Source organism: Salarias fasciatus, chromosome 23 (assembly GCF_902148845.1).
Source record: "Salarias fasciatus chromosome 23, fSalaFa1.1, whole genome shotgun sequence".
In the NCBI taxonomy this organism is placed as follows: domain Eukaryota; kingdom Metazoa; phylum Chordata; class Actinopteri; order Blenniiformes; family Blenniidae; genus Salarias; species Salarias fasciatus.
The window spans coordinates 37,693,336-37,707,526 of record NC_043766.1 but is presented as its reverse complement, the minus strand read 5'-3'; the positions used below and the strand labels follow the sequence as shown (position 1 = coordinate 37,707,526).

Sequence of the window (14,191 nt, the reverse complement as noted above, 5' to 3'; positions counted from 1 at the left end):
TCTCCATGTTCCTCACCTCAGATCAGCTTCATGTTGCCGCTGGTCTCCGCTCAGTCCTGCTGTCTGTCTGAGTGTGTCTGATGTGAGGACGCCGTTTAAATCCACCTTCAGAGTGACGTCAGCAACAGCAGCACACACACATGTGGAGACATGAAGAAGGCACGGCTCAATAACATCCAATCCCATCCCGACACTGAGCTCAGAAAAAGGACAACAGTTCCACTCACAACATCCCACTCTGATGGAAAAAGCCTTCGATTCACAGTGACAATGAAATGTGCTCAAATCCACCTTCTGAGATGAACCTACAGCCTTCTTGAAGCCAAATATGTGGAACTGTGATACTAATCCAGTTATACAGCTGTAGATGCAGCACAAAAACAGTCATCCATCCATCCATCCATCCATCCATCCATCTTCAACTGTTTATCCAGAACCACCTAAGACAAACTAAACCCCCATGGAGAAAAAAATGACAAAATCAACAAAGTGAAAAGAATCTGCTGGAGAGCTGAAAGGAGGTGGAGGACATCCAAGTACTTTACTGTACATCACCAGATCCTACGTCAACAGCTCAACATTCATCATAATGCAGTGAAAATAGGCAGGAACTTCCCATTTCTCTCAAGTTATCTCAGAGAATAAAGACAACCCCCAGTTCCTCTTCTCCACACTTTGGACCTGGTGGATGAAGGACTCTTGGTCCTCTGAAGGATCAAGGACTCTTGCCTTTTAGATCCCATTCCCACCACTTCTAAAATGATTTGATGGTACCGTGGTTCACTCTGACACCAGACTGGTGTCTTTCTGAAATGTTATTTGTGATCAAAACATCATTGACTTGGTTAAAACCAGTCTTTCTAAAACTTTACTGAAAAACAGTAAGTCGGCTTCAGGTCTGCTGTTATGAAGAACATTAGGATCCAGATCGCTCTTCTTCACCACCGCTGTTTTAAAGGCAGTGGGGATGACACCGAGACTCCCCTTTAGAATTTTTGACTCTAAACTGAAATTGATCCCATTTATTAAAATTATAACTAAGATTGTTTTTTAATCATCTCAACAATATATCTGGAGTGACCTGTTTCTCTCTCAGGCCAGCAGGAGGGAAATGGAGATTACGGTAATGCCTTGCTCTCTGCTCTGAAACAAAAAGATGATCTCAATTCTTAAATTTTTACAAAATCCATCTGTACGCGTGCTGACAAGGTCCAGGGGGCGGGGCCACATTACTCCAGTTTAACGTTGTGATAGGACCAGGGGGCGGGGCCACATTACTCCAGTCTGAAGTCCTGATAGGACCAGGGGGCGGGGCCACATTACTCCAGTCTAAAGTCCTGATAGGACCAGGGGGTGGGGCCACATTACTCCAGCTTAAAGTCCTGATAGGACCAGGGGGCGGGGCCACATTACTCCAGCTTAAAGTCCTGATAGGACCAGGGGGCGGGGCCACATTACTCCAGTCTGAAGTCCTGATAGGACCAGGGGGCGGGGCCACATTACTCCAGTTAAAAGTCCTGATAGGACCAGGGGGCGGGGCCACATTACTCCAGTTTAAAGTCCTGATAGGACCATGAGGTGGAGCCACATTACTCCAGCTTAAAGTCCTGATAGGACCAGGGGGCGGGGCCACATTACTGCAGTTTAAAGTCCTGATAGGACCAGGGGGGGCCACATTACACCAGTCTAAAGTCCTGATAGGACCAGGGGGCGGGGCCACATTACTCCAGTTTAAAGTCCTGATAGGATCATGAGGTGGAGCCACATTACTCCAGCTTAAAGTCCTGATAGGACCAGGGGGCGGGGCCACATTACTCCAGTCTAAAACTCCTTATAGGACCAGTGGGTGGAGCCACATTACTCCAGCTTAAAGTCCTGATAGGACCAGGGGGCGGGGCCACATTACTCCAGTTTAAAGTCCTGATAGGACCAGGGGGTGGAGCCACATTACACCAGTTTAAAGTCCTGATAGGACCAGGGGGCGGGGCCACATTACTCCAGTTAAAAGTCCTGATAGGACCAGGGGGCGGGGCCACATTACTCCAGTTTAAAGTCCTGATAGGACCATGAGGTGGAGCCACATTACTCCAGCTTAAAGTCCTGATAGGACCAGGGGGCGGGGCCACATTACTGCAGTTTAAAGTCCTGATAGGACCAGGGGGGGCCACATTACACCAGTCTAAAGTCCTGATAGGACCAGGGGGCGGGGCCACATTACTCCAGTTTAAAGTCCTGATAGGATCATGAGGTGGAGCCACATTACTCCAGCTTAAAGTCCTGATAGGACCAGGGGGCGGGGCCACATTACTCCAGTCTAAAACTCCTTATAGGACCAGTGGGTGGAGCCACATTACTCCAGCTTAAAGTCCTGATAGGACCAGGGGGCGGGGCCACATTACTCCAGTTTAAAGTCCTGATAGGACCAGGGGGTGGAGCCACATTACACCAGTTTAAAGTCCTGATAGGACCAGGGGGCGGGGCCACATTACTCCAGTTTAAAGTCCTGATAGGACCAGGGGGTGGAGCCACATTACACCAGTTTAAAGTCCTGATAGGACCAGGGGGGAGTTTTATCCAGTTAGTTGCTGGGGGTGTTTTCTGTGATCCTCAGTGCCATGCCATGTCTCCCAAGTGTAAGCGTTGAATGTCTGTGTGTGTGTGTGTGTGTGTGTGTGTGTGTGTGTGTGTGTGTGTGTGGGAAGGGGGGTTGTATTCTGAGGAAGAAGGGAGTGGTTCAAAGACAGGAACACCTTAGTATGCAGGGAGTATCACAATGTGTTTGGACATGTTTGGTACACAAACACACACACGCTTTGGTGGTGGTGGTGTAGTGATTGGTGATCGAACCTCACAGCAAGAAGGCCCTGGGACCAAATCCTGGCCAGAGCCTGGAGCCTTTCTGTGTGGATTTTGCATGTTCTCCCTGTGTGTGTGTGTGTGTGTGTGTGTGTGTGTGTGTGTGTGTGTGTGTGTGCTCCCTCCAGGTACTCTGGCTTCCTCCTACAGTCCAACATGCATATCAGGTTAACTGATGGCCCTAAGTTGCCCCTCGGTGTGAGTGTGAGCGTGCCTGGTTGTCTGTGTCTGTTTTGGCCCTGAGACAGACTGGTGGACTGTCCAGGGTGACCCCGCCCCCACCCATATGAAGCTGGGACTGGCTCCAGGCCCCCGTGTCCCAGAAGAGGACAAGCCTGTCAGAAAGTGGATGGATGGAATAATTCCTGCACAGTTACAGACTAAATTTCTGTCTTCAGCCATTAAAGAAAAATCCTGCTGATCAACAATTAACAAACAAAAACAACTTGATGAAATAATTCCAGTCCGGCTGGAAGAACATTCTGACTTTACTGTGACAGTAATGATCATTTTGGTCTCAATAGCCTTGACTTGAAATGTTTGTATGGTTCCATCTGTCAGTGCCAACATGTGCACATGCAGCCCCTGGCTGCTGGGGGTCCTGGACGGGGTCTTCCTCTGCCCCTCCTGGACAGGTGGACCTCTTCCTGGTGTGGTGGCTGGGCTCTGGGCTCTGGGATTTCTGCGGATTGTCTGGGTCCTGAGGACCTCTCTGGGCTGCTTGTGGTCTTCCCAGAGGTCAGAGGTCATGTTTGTATGATCACATTCACATGTTCATGATCAGACTGATCTTTAATCTTTCTGCTCTCTTTGTTTTCTGCATGTGGACTCAGTCACCGTGCTGATCTGGACCAATCAGGAGTGTTGGACGGTTTGACATCCTGTGGGTGTGTTTCACATGTTGCTTTGTTCTGGAGCAGGAAGCAGCCAGTGACCTCTGACCCCTCCTTCTCTCCATCATTTAAACACATTTCATCACAACAAACTCTGATTCACTGTTGTCACTGAAGTGTGTTTGACTGTGTGTCCAGAAGAAGAGAGAGAGAGAGAGAGAGAGAGAGAGAGAGAGAGGGAGAGTGTGTCTGTCTGTGTGCATCTGTGTGTGTGTTTGTGTGTATTTGTGTGTATCACCTGAGCTCCTGAATGCTCAGCGAGCGTCACAATGTGTTCAGACACGTTCTGATCCGAAGGGGAGTCAGAGTTCAACAAGAAACAAGAACCCTGATGTACAAATATCTCTCTCTCTCTCTCTCTCTCTCTCTCTCTCTCTCTCTCTCTCTCTCTCTCTCTCTCTCTCTCCCCCTCTCCCTCTCCCTCCAGTAGAGCGAAGCCCGTATGGGGAACAGAGTCCGGACAAGACCTGTCATCCCACAACTCTACAACTCCTATCTCTCTCTGCCTCTCACTAACCCCCCCCCCCCCTCCCCCCTCCTTTCACCCCCCTCTCTCTCCCCACAGTAGAGTGAAACCCAAACAGTTGAGGAATAACAGAGTCTGGACAGACCTGTCTTCCGAAAACTCTCCTCTCTCTCTCTCGTCACATCCCTTTCCCTTTCCTCCTCTTAAGACACCCCACCAGGTCTCCCATCCCTAACCCTAAAACATTCACCCCACCCACCCCCAACCCCCCAGCTAAGGTAAAAATTAAAAAATCGAAAGATAAGAACAACATCACCAAATCACAAACACTGCCCCCCCCCCCGCCCCCCCCCTCTCTCTCTCTCTCTCTCCCTCCAGTAGAGCGATGCCCGTACAGGTGAAGGGGAACAGAGTCCGGACAAGACCTGTCATCCCACAACCCTCAACTTCATATCTCTCTCTGCCTCTCACAAAACCCCCGCTCTCACTCCCCCCCTCTCTCTCCACAGTAGAGTTAAATCGGAACAGGTGAGGAAAGACAGAGTATGGTCAGACCTGTCTTCCGAAAACTCTCCTCTCTCTCTCCCTCTCTCTCTCTCTCTCTCTCTCTTTCTCTTCGAAATTGGCCATTTCAGAACAACGGACGGCGCCTTGGACTCACTAAAACAGGGACAAACTTATACTCTGCACCACAAAGGTGGAATAGCTGTTTAAGCAACATCGACAGCACCTTGGGTTTTAAAGGATAGTTACCCAATGACATTCTGCACTACAATTGTAAACTGGCCATTTCAGCACAACGGACGGCACCTTGGACTCATTAAAATAGGGACAAACTTTTACTCTTCACCACAATTTTTCGATTGGCTAGTTCAGCACCATGGACAGCGACTTGGAATCATCATGAAAGAGCGACCTACTGATATTCTGCACCACAATTGTCATCTGGCTATCTCAGCACAAAGGACAGCGCCTTGGACTAATCAAAACAGGGACAAACTTATGCTCTGCACCAAAATTTTCGATTGGCTATTTCAGCACCATGGACAGCAACTTGGGTTTTAAAAGATGCAGTGACCCACTGATATTCTGCACCACAATTGTAAATTGGCCATTTCAGCACAACGAATGGTACCTTGGACTTAATAAAACAAGGACAAACTTGCACTATGCACCACAAAGGTGGAATGGCTGTTTAAGCACCATGGACAGCACCTTGGATTTTTACTAAAACAGTGTCCCACTGAAAATGATCAGCACAATATTGAATTGCCTATTTCAACACCATGGACAGCGAATTGGAATTCATCAAATAGAGACCTGCTGTTAATCTGTACCGAAATGGTGGTTTCACGATTTCAGCACCATGGACAGCTCCTGGAATTTATTAAAAAAGTGACCCATTGATAATCTTCACCACAATTGTAAATTGGCAATTTCAGTGCAACTGACTGCGCCAAGGACTAATCAAAACAGGTACAAACTTATACTCTGCACCACAATTTTCTATTGGCTTATTCAGCACAATGGAAATGGCCTTGGATTTTCAATGATGCAGTGACCCACTGATATTTGGCACCACGAATGTAAATTGGCCATTTCAGCACAACGGACGGCTCCTTGGACTTATTAAAAAAGGGACAAACTTATACTCCGCACCACAATTTTCGATATGTTTATTCAGCACCATGGACAGTGCCGTCGGCATTTTAAAACAGCATCCTAATGACAATGGTCACCACAACATTGGATTGGCTATTTCAGCACCACGGACAGCGAATTGGAATTTATCAATGAATGGAGACCTGCTGTTAATCTGTACCAAAATGGTGGATTAGCGATTTCAGCACAATGGACAGCGCCTTGGACTTATTAAAACAGGGACTAACTTATACTCTGCATCACAATTTTCGATTGGCTATTTCAGCACCATGGACAGTGACTTGGACTCATCATGAAAGAGTGACCTACTGATATTCTGCACCACAATTGTCATATTGTTATTTCAGCACAAAGGACGGCGCCTTGGACTTAATAAAACAGGGACAAACGTATACTCTGCACCACAAAGGTGAAATGGCTATTTAAGCACCATGGACAGCGGATTGCGTTCATCATTAAACAGCCACTCACTGACAATCACAATTGTCAGTTGGCTTTTTCAGTCATACAGACAGCATCTCACATTCATCATTTTACAGTGTCCCACTAATGATCTGCACCAAAATGGTGGATTGTCTATTGCAGCATCATCGACAGGGCCTTGGAATCATCATGAAAGAGTGACCTACTGATATTCTGCACCGCAATTGTCATGTGGCTATTTCAGCACAACGGACGGCGATTTGGACTTATTAAAACAGGGACAAAGTTCTACTCTGCACCACAAACGTGGAATGGCTTTTTAAGCACCATGAACAGCACCTTGGATTTTTTAATGAAACAGTGTCCAACTGATGATCTGCACCACAACTGTCACTGTCTATATGACTGAAATAGCCAACTGACAATTGTGATTGTCAGTGAGTGGCTGTTTAATGATAAACACAACATCACACAACATCAACTCCTGTGTGTGTGTCTGTGTGTCTGTGTGTGTGTGTGTGTGTGTGTGTGTGTGTGCGTTCTTGTATTTCTATCCTTGTTGGGGCCAAATGTCCCCACAAGGATAGCAAAACGTGGAACGACGTGCCTTGTGGGGACCTTTTTCCGGTCCTAAGTAGGAGAAACAGTGTTTTCTTGACCATGTTGTTGTTACTGAAAAAAGTAAAAGTGCAAAAACATTTCTTTAGGGTTAGGCTTTGTTGTGGTGTGGGTTAGGGTTAGGGTAAGGGTCAGGGTTAGGGGCTAGACATGAATGGGAGTCAATGGACGGTCCCCACAAGGATAGAAATACAAGACTGAGCGTGTGTGTGTGTGTGTGTGTGTGTATTGATGTGTACCTTTGAAGGATCAAGTCAAAATAAGTTGAATTCTGGTCTAAATATCAATTGAAAAAATGAAAAAGAACAAAGGAAGTGTCAGTTTGAAATGAGAGGCTGAAAAGTCTTCTGCTGGAAGATTCTTACCTTTAATGACAGAATGTGTTTTTCATTTTTCACAGAAATCCCGTGTCCTGCAGAGAGGTGGAGGGAGGGGAACGGAGAGAAGAAACAGGAAGTGAGCTCAGTGTGTTTCTCAACAGAAGTCGACGTGACTTCAACCTGGTCTCACTTCTGCTTTTCACCAAAAACCAGACAAACAGACACAAAGTTCACACAACACATCAACTCTCTCAGCTGAAGTTGAGCAGTTCTTCACAGAACTTCATATCTCAACTGACAACACTTATATCAGATGGAATATCTACAGTTTCTCACTTGTATGTATTCACTTGTATGAATAAAGCTGACATAATTTAATCTATGTTAATCTGATTTGCTCTACCCTCATCACTACGAGTCCTCATCCTCATAACAACAGCAGTGAAAGTTCAACAGCTGTAAGACAGTTTCTTGCTGTCAGCTGTTTAATGTGAACTGTAATCCATTCATCCAGTGTGTGGAAACACAGCGTGATGACAACTGTCTGAATGTGTTTCTGTTCTCATTCCCCTCCACCACCACCTCATCTAGTTCCAGCTAAAAACCTCCTGACCCTCCCAGGTCCCCACAGGTGTCCATAATGTAGGCTGGACAGACACACAGACACACAGCCAGCAGCCACACAGTCAGATCCAGTCCAACACAGCGTTGTGAAAGCTTTGTTGTAGCTGACAGAGATTCTCACCTGATCAACTCTCTTCACATCTTCTTCAGACTCTTTTGGAGAGAAGAAGCTGCTCTCCGTCCCTCCTCAGTCCTTCTGTCTGTCTCTGCTTGATGTGAGGACGCCGTCTCACTGTCTCAACCCACACTCAGGGTGAAACGTCACACTATTTCCTGTTTCCTGCCAAAGCCCGCCCACCTTCCTAAAAAACAGCCCAGCTCTCAACGTCTGCAGGAACTTATGTTAAAACTGTAAAACTATGATGTGAGCACTAAAGAAGACAATATAAACACACAACTGCTGTGAATAAACAAAGAAAAGAGGCAACAACAACTGATTCAACACAAACAGCACAATCAGACAACTGTGTGTGTTTAGAGAGGAGGAGGGGGGAGAGCCGGGGGAGAAAACGGGAAGCGAGCTCGGTGTTTCTCAACAGAAGTCGACGTGACTTCAACATGGTCTCACTTCTGCTTTTCACCACAAACCACAGCAGATGAACAGACACAGAGTTCACACAACACTTCAACTCTCTCAGCTGAAGCTGGACTCTGTGTTCCTGTCACTGTTATCTGACTCCACTGTGTGTGTGTGTGTGTGTGTGTGTGTGTGTGTGTGTGTGTGTGTGTGTGTGTGTGTGTGTACTCATATTTCTATCCTTGTGGGGGCCAAATGTCCCCACAAGGATAGGAAAACCTGGAACGCTGTGCCTTATGGGGACCTTTTTCCGGTCCTAATGAGGAGAAACAGTGTTTTCTTGACCATGTTGTTGTTACTGAAAAAAGTAAAAGTGCAAAAACATTTCTTTAGGGTTAGGCTGTGTTTTGGTGTGGGTTAGGGTTAGGGTAAAGGTCAGGGTTAGGGCTTAGACATGAATGGGAGTCAATGGAAGGTCCCCACAAGGATAGAAATACAAACCTGTGTGTGTGTGTGTGTGTGTGTGTGTGTGTGTGTGTGTGTGTGTGTGTGTGTGTGTGTGGGTGTGAAGTGGGGTGGGGGGGTGCTGTGTTTCTGTTTTCATGTGTATTACAGTATTAGGCATAAAAAACAACTAAACAACTGGATTCGCTTGTTGTTTCAGCACCATGGACAGCACCATGTTTCCTGGCTATAATTTTGTCTTTGTTAATTTTAGTCTTTGTGTGTGTGTGTGTGTGTGTGTGTGTGTGTGTGTGTGTGTGTGTGTGTGTGTTTCTCCATGTGCTCAGTGAGGCTGTCCTCCAGGTCACAGTATAGAAACAGCTCCCTCTGCAGGACCGGTGGAGAAGTTCTCCTGGAATCAGCTCAGCAGTGAACAGTGAGAGCTGCGTGCAGGTCAGGGAGAGCTGAGCAGGACTCTTTGATTTCTGCTGTGTTTGATTTCATCTTCCTGTCAGGCTGACTGCTGCAGATGATCAGGTCAGTAAGACGAGGCCAGTCTGGAAGGTGTAATGTTCATCTGCTCAGATATTACCTATTTCTATCAATTTCATTTAACTCAGTCTTGATGAACGTGTTCCTCATCAATTTAAACCCTGAAACGTACTTAAGTTTTCATATTTCACTCTTATTTTTGCGGAAAAAAAATTTTTGAAGAAAGAAAAGCAACTCCCAATAGTGTCACATTGCAAGCCTTACCACTTTTTAAAAGTCAAACTTTAGAAAAAAAAGTGTTGCCAAATTTCATTAGAAAAAAGCTTTACTATAGCCTTACCACTTTTTTAGTGTCAAAATTTAGATTTTTTTTTTTTGCCAAATTTCATGAAAAATGGATTTTCTACAGCCCCATTTTTTTTTAAAGAAAACAATTAGATTTTTTTTTTTTTTTTTTTTTTGCCAAATTTCAAGAGAAATGGGATTGCCACTTTTTTTCGGGTCAAAATTTAGACAGAATAATTTTTGCCAAATTTCATGAAAAATGGTATTACCACTTTTTTAAGAGTCAAAATTTGGATGTTTTTTTTTTTTTTTTTGCCAAATATCAGGAAAAATTGTCTTAGTATAGCCTTACCACTTTTTAGAGTCAACATAAAAAAAAATGCAAAACTTCATGAAAAATGGTGTTAGTATAGCCTTACCACTTTTTCACAAAAAAATTTAGATATTATTTTTTTTTGCCAAACTTTATGAAAAATGGTTTTACTATATAGCCTTACTACTTTTTTAGAGTCAAAATTAGGACAGACTATTTTCTGCCAAATTTCATGAAAAATGGTTTTACTATATAGCCTTACCACTTTTTAAGTCAAAATTAATTTTCTTTTGCCAAATTTCATGAAAAATGGTCTTAGTGTAGCCTTACCATTTTATAACAGTCAAACTTAAGAAACAAAAATGTTTTGCCAAATTTCATTGAAATGGTCTTAGCCTTACAACTTTTTTGAGTCAAAATTAATTTTTTTTGCCAAATTTCGTGAAAATTGTTCTTACTACAGCCTTACCACTTTTTTAGAATCAAAATTAATTTTTTTGGCCAAATTTCATGAGAAATGGCGTTACTATAGCCTTACCACTTTTTGGGATCAAAATTAATTTTTCCTTTTGCCAAATTTCATGAAAAATTGTCTCACTATATAGCCTTACCACTTTTTTAAAGGTCAAACTGAAAAAAAAAAAATGTTTTGCCAAATTTCATGAAAACTGGTCTTACTATAGCTTTACCACTTTTTTAGAGTCAAATTTAAGACAGACTATTTTCTACCAAAAATTGATGAAAAGTGGTTTTACTATATAGCCTCACCACTTTTTAGTCAAAATTAAGACAAACTATTTCTTGCCAAATTTCATGACAAATGATTTTACTATTTAGGCCCAATCCCAATTCTACCCCTTACCCCTACCCCTCAGCCCTTCCCCTATGATATGCATGTTCACGAGGCTTAAGGGCTATCCCAATTCCACTTTTTGAATAGGGGTAGGGGAAAGGGGGAGGGCTATTTCACCCCTTTCAGCGAAGTCTGCATCGATGCTCCCTATTCTCTACAGGGGTAGGCGGAGTTTTGCATTGGCCAGAAAAAAACAACATGGCGCCCACCACGGAGTCGCACAAATGTAAGATTGCTTTCTGTATACTATTTAAAAAGCTATAAAAAGTGCATTTGCTTCACTGAAATGTATAGATATACTAGCGTGACAGTGTCCCAGTCATGGATTAACGTTTTAGTGCTGCGTAGCACCGTTTCTGATCTTAAATTTGTAACTTCTGAAGAGCACTAATCACTGAATTAACTTCATCTTTTATCATGTTTTTAAAGTAATATGTTTGACACAGGGACCCCGATGAAACCCGACTTCTGATTGAGTTTAGAGGTGAAAATGAAGAAAAGTTTTTGAAATCAAAATACAGCGCCAAAACACAATGGGATTATTCGTCTAAACTATAATATGTCAGTAATAAAACGTGTTTATATACATACATATGTAGTAATTTAGGAAATTCATAAAAGAAAATGGTTTGGAAGGGGAAGTTACAGCCCAGCAAGCTTCAAAAAAGTGGGAGAACCGGAAAAAGAAATATAAGGTAAATAATAATACCATTATTAAAAAACAAAAGTCATTTCTAAAGTAATTTCTATCAATTCTAATATCCATAATTTTGTGTTATAGGACCTGAAACTTGTAAAATCTGGCTCAGGCACAGAAGAGGGGGAAACCACTGCTGCAAATTATTTCGAAAGGGGTATCCCAATTCATCGTGCTGCAAAGATAGCCCAAGCCCTCAGCCCTATTCTAAAAGGGGTAGGAGAATGATAGGGGTAGGGCCAAGGGCTGAGGGGTAGGGGTAAGAGGTAGAATTGGAATTGGCCCTTAAAGCGCCGCAATAGTCTTACCATTTTTTTGAGTAAAAATTTAGAAAATTTTTGTTTTTGCCAAATTTCATGAAAAATGGTTTTACTACATCGCCTTACCATTTTTTTGAGTAAAAATAAGACAGACTATTTTTTGCCAAATTTCGTGACAAATAATTTTACGATATAGAATTACTATTTTTTTTGCGTAAAAATTTCGAAAATTTTGTCTTTGCCAAATTTCATGAAAAATTATTTTACTATATAGTCTTGCCATTTTTTTGAGTAAAAATTTAGAAAATTTTTGTAGTTGCCAAATTTCATGAAAACTGGTCTTAAAAATTAAGACAGACTATTTTTTGCCAAATTTCGTGAAAAATGGATTTAATGTATAGCCTTACCACTTTTTTGAGCCCAAATTAATTTTTTTTTGCCAAATTTCATGAAAAATGGTTTAACTATATAGCCTTGCCACATTTTTAGATTAAAAATTTCGATAATTTTTTTTTGCCAAATTTCATGAAAAATGGTCTTACCACTTTTTTAAGGGTCAAAATTAAGACAGACTATTTTTTGCCAAATTTCATGAAAAATGGTTTTAATACATAGCCTTACCACTTTTGAAAAACGGTCTTACTATAGCCTTACGTCTTTTTAGAGTCAACATTAACACAAACTTTTTTTTGCCAAATTTCATGTAAAATGGTTTAACTATATAGCCTTACCACTATTTTGAGGCAACAATAATTTTTCTTTTTGCCAAATTTCATGAAAAATAGTCTCACTATATAGCCTTACCACTTTTGTGAGTCAACATTAATTTTTCTTTTTGCCAAATTTCATGAAAAATAGTCTCACTATATAGCCTTACCACTTTTTTTAGAGTAAAAATTGAGATTTTTTTTTTTTTTGCCAGATTTCATGAAAAATGGTCTTACAACTTCTTTTAAGGGTCAAAATTTAGACAGCCTATTTTTTGCCAAATTTCATGAAAAATGGTCTCACCATTTTTTTAGGGTCATAATTTAGAGAGAATAATTTTTGCCAAATTTCATGAAAAATGGTCTCACTATATAGCCTTACCATTTTTTTTTTGTAAAAATGTAATTTTTTTCTGCCAAATTTCATGAAAAATTGTCTTACTATATCCTTTCGTCTTTTTAGAGTCAACAATAAGACAGGCAATTTTTTTGCCTAATTTCATGTAAAATGATTTAACTTTATAGCCTTACCACTATTTTGAGTCAACATTATTTTTTTTCTTTTTGCCAAATTTCATGAAAAATGGTTTTACTATATAGCCTTACCACTTTGTTGAGTCAAAATTATTTTTTCTTTTTGCCAAATTTCATGAAAAATGGTATGAAAACTGGTCTTACTACAGCCTTACCACTTTTTTAGAGTAAAAATTTAGACAGACTATTTTTTGCCAAATTTCATGAAAAATGGTCTCACCATTTTTTTACGGTCATAATTTAGAGAGAATAATTTTTGCCAAATTTCATGAAAAATGGTATTGGTATAGCCTTACCTCTTTTCGAAAGTCAAACTTAAGAAAAAAATGTTTTGCCAAATTTCATGAAAAATGGTCTTACGTCTTTTTAGAGTATACAATAAGACAGGCAATTTTTGCCAAAATTCATGTAAAATGATTTATTTCACTATATAGCCATACCACTATTTTGAGTCAACGTTAATTTTTTCTTTTTGCCAAACTTATTGAAAATTTGCTTTACTACAGCCTTACCACTTTTTTAGAGCCAAATATCAGATTTTTTTTTTTTTTTTGCCAAATTTCATGAAAAATGGTCTCACTATATAGCCTTACCACTTTTTTGAGTCAACATTCCTTTTTTCTTTTTGCCAAATTTCATGAAAAAATAGTCTCACAATATAGCCTTACCACTATTTTTAGAGTAAAAATTGAGATAATTTTTTTTTGCCAAATTTCATGAAAAATGGTCTTACTATAGCCTTACCACTTTTTTAGAGCAAAAATTAAGACAGACTACTTCTTGCCAAATTTCATGAAAAATGGTTTCACTATATAGCCTTACCACTTTGTTGAGTCAAAATTATTTTTTCTTTTTGCCAAACTTCATGAAAAATGGTCTCACCATTTTTTTAGAGTCATAATTTAGAGAGAATAAATTTTGCCAAAGTTCATGAAAAATGGTCTCACAATATAGCCTTACCATTTTTTTTTTTTAAATGTAATTTTTTTGTGCCAAATTTCATGAACAATGGTCTTGCTATAGCCTTACGTCTTTTTAGAGTCAACATTAAGACAGACTATTTTTTGCCAAATTTCATGGGAAACGGTCTTAGCCTTACCACTTTTTTGAATCAAAATTAATTTTTTTGCCAAACTTAATGAAAAATTACTTTACTACAGCCTTACCACTTTTTTAGAGCCAAATATTAGATTTCTTTGTTTTGCCAAATTTCATGAAAAATGGTTT

General features: G+C 41.1%; 3 protein-coding genes across 3 annotated transcripts in view; 1 reads left to right on the top strand and 2 right to left on the bottom strand.

Moving 5' to 3' along the window:
* The window catches only part of LOC115382184 (NACHT, LRR and PYD domains-containing protein 12-like), an 815,989-nt gene that overhangs the window by 680,738 nt on the left and 121,060 nt on the right, over positions 1–14,191 (bottom strand). The window contains exon 3 of the mRNA XM_030083872.1: positions 17–105. The gene's annotated coding sequence lies outside the window, so the exon portion shown is untranslated. The remainder of the gene's footprint in view (positions 1–16; positions 106–14,191) is intronic.
* The window catches only part of LOC115382191 (NACHT, LRR and PYD domains-containing protein 12-like), a gene marked incomplete at its 3' end in the record, with an annotated part of 141,197 nt that overhangs the window by 23,814 nt on the left and 103,192 nt on the right, over positions 1–14,191 (bottom strand).
* LOC115382179 (NACHT, LRR and PYD domains-containing protein 3-like) overlaps positions 1–14,191 on the top strand; it is a 1,352,480-nt gene that overhangs the window by 1,289,422 nt on the left and 48,867 nt on the right. The window lies entirely within an intron of this gene.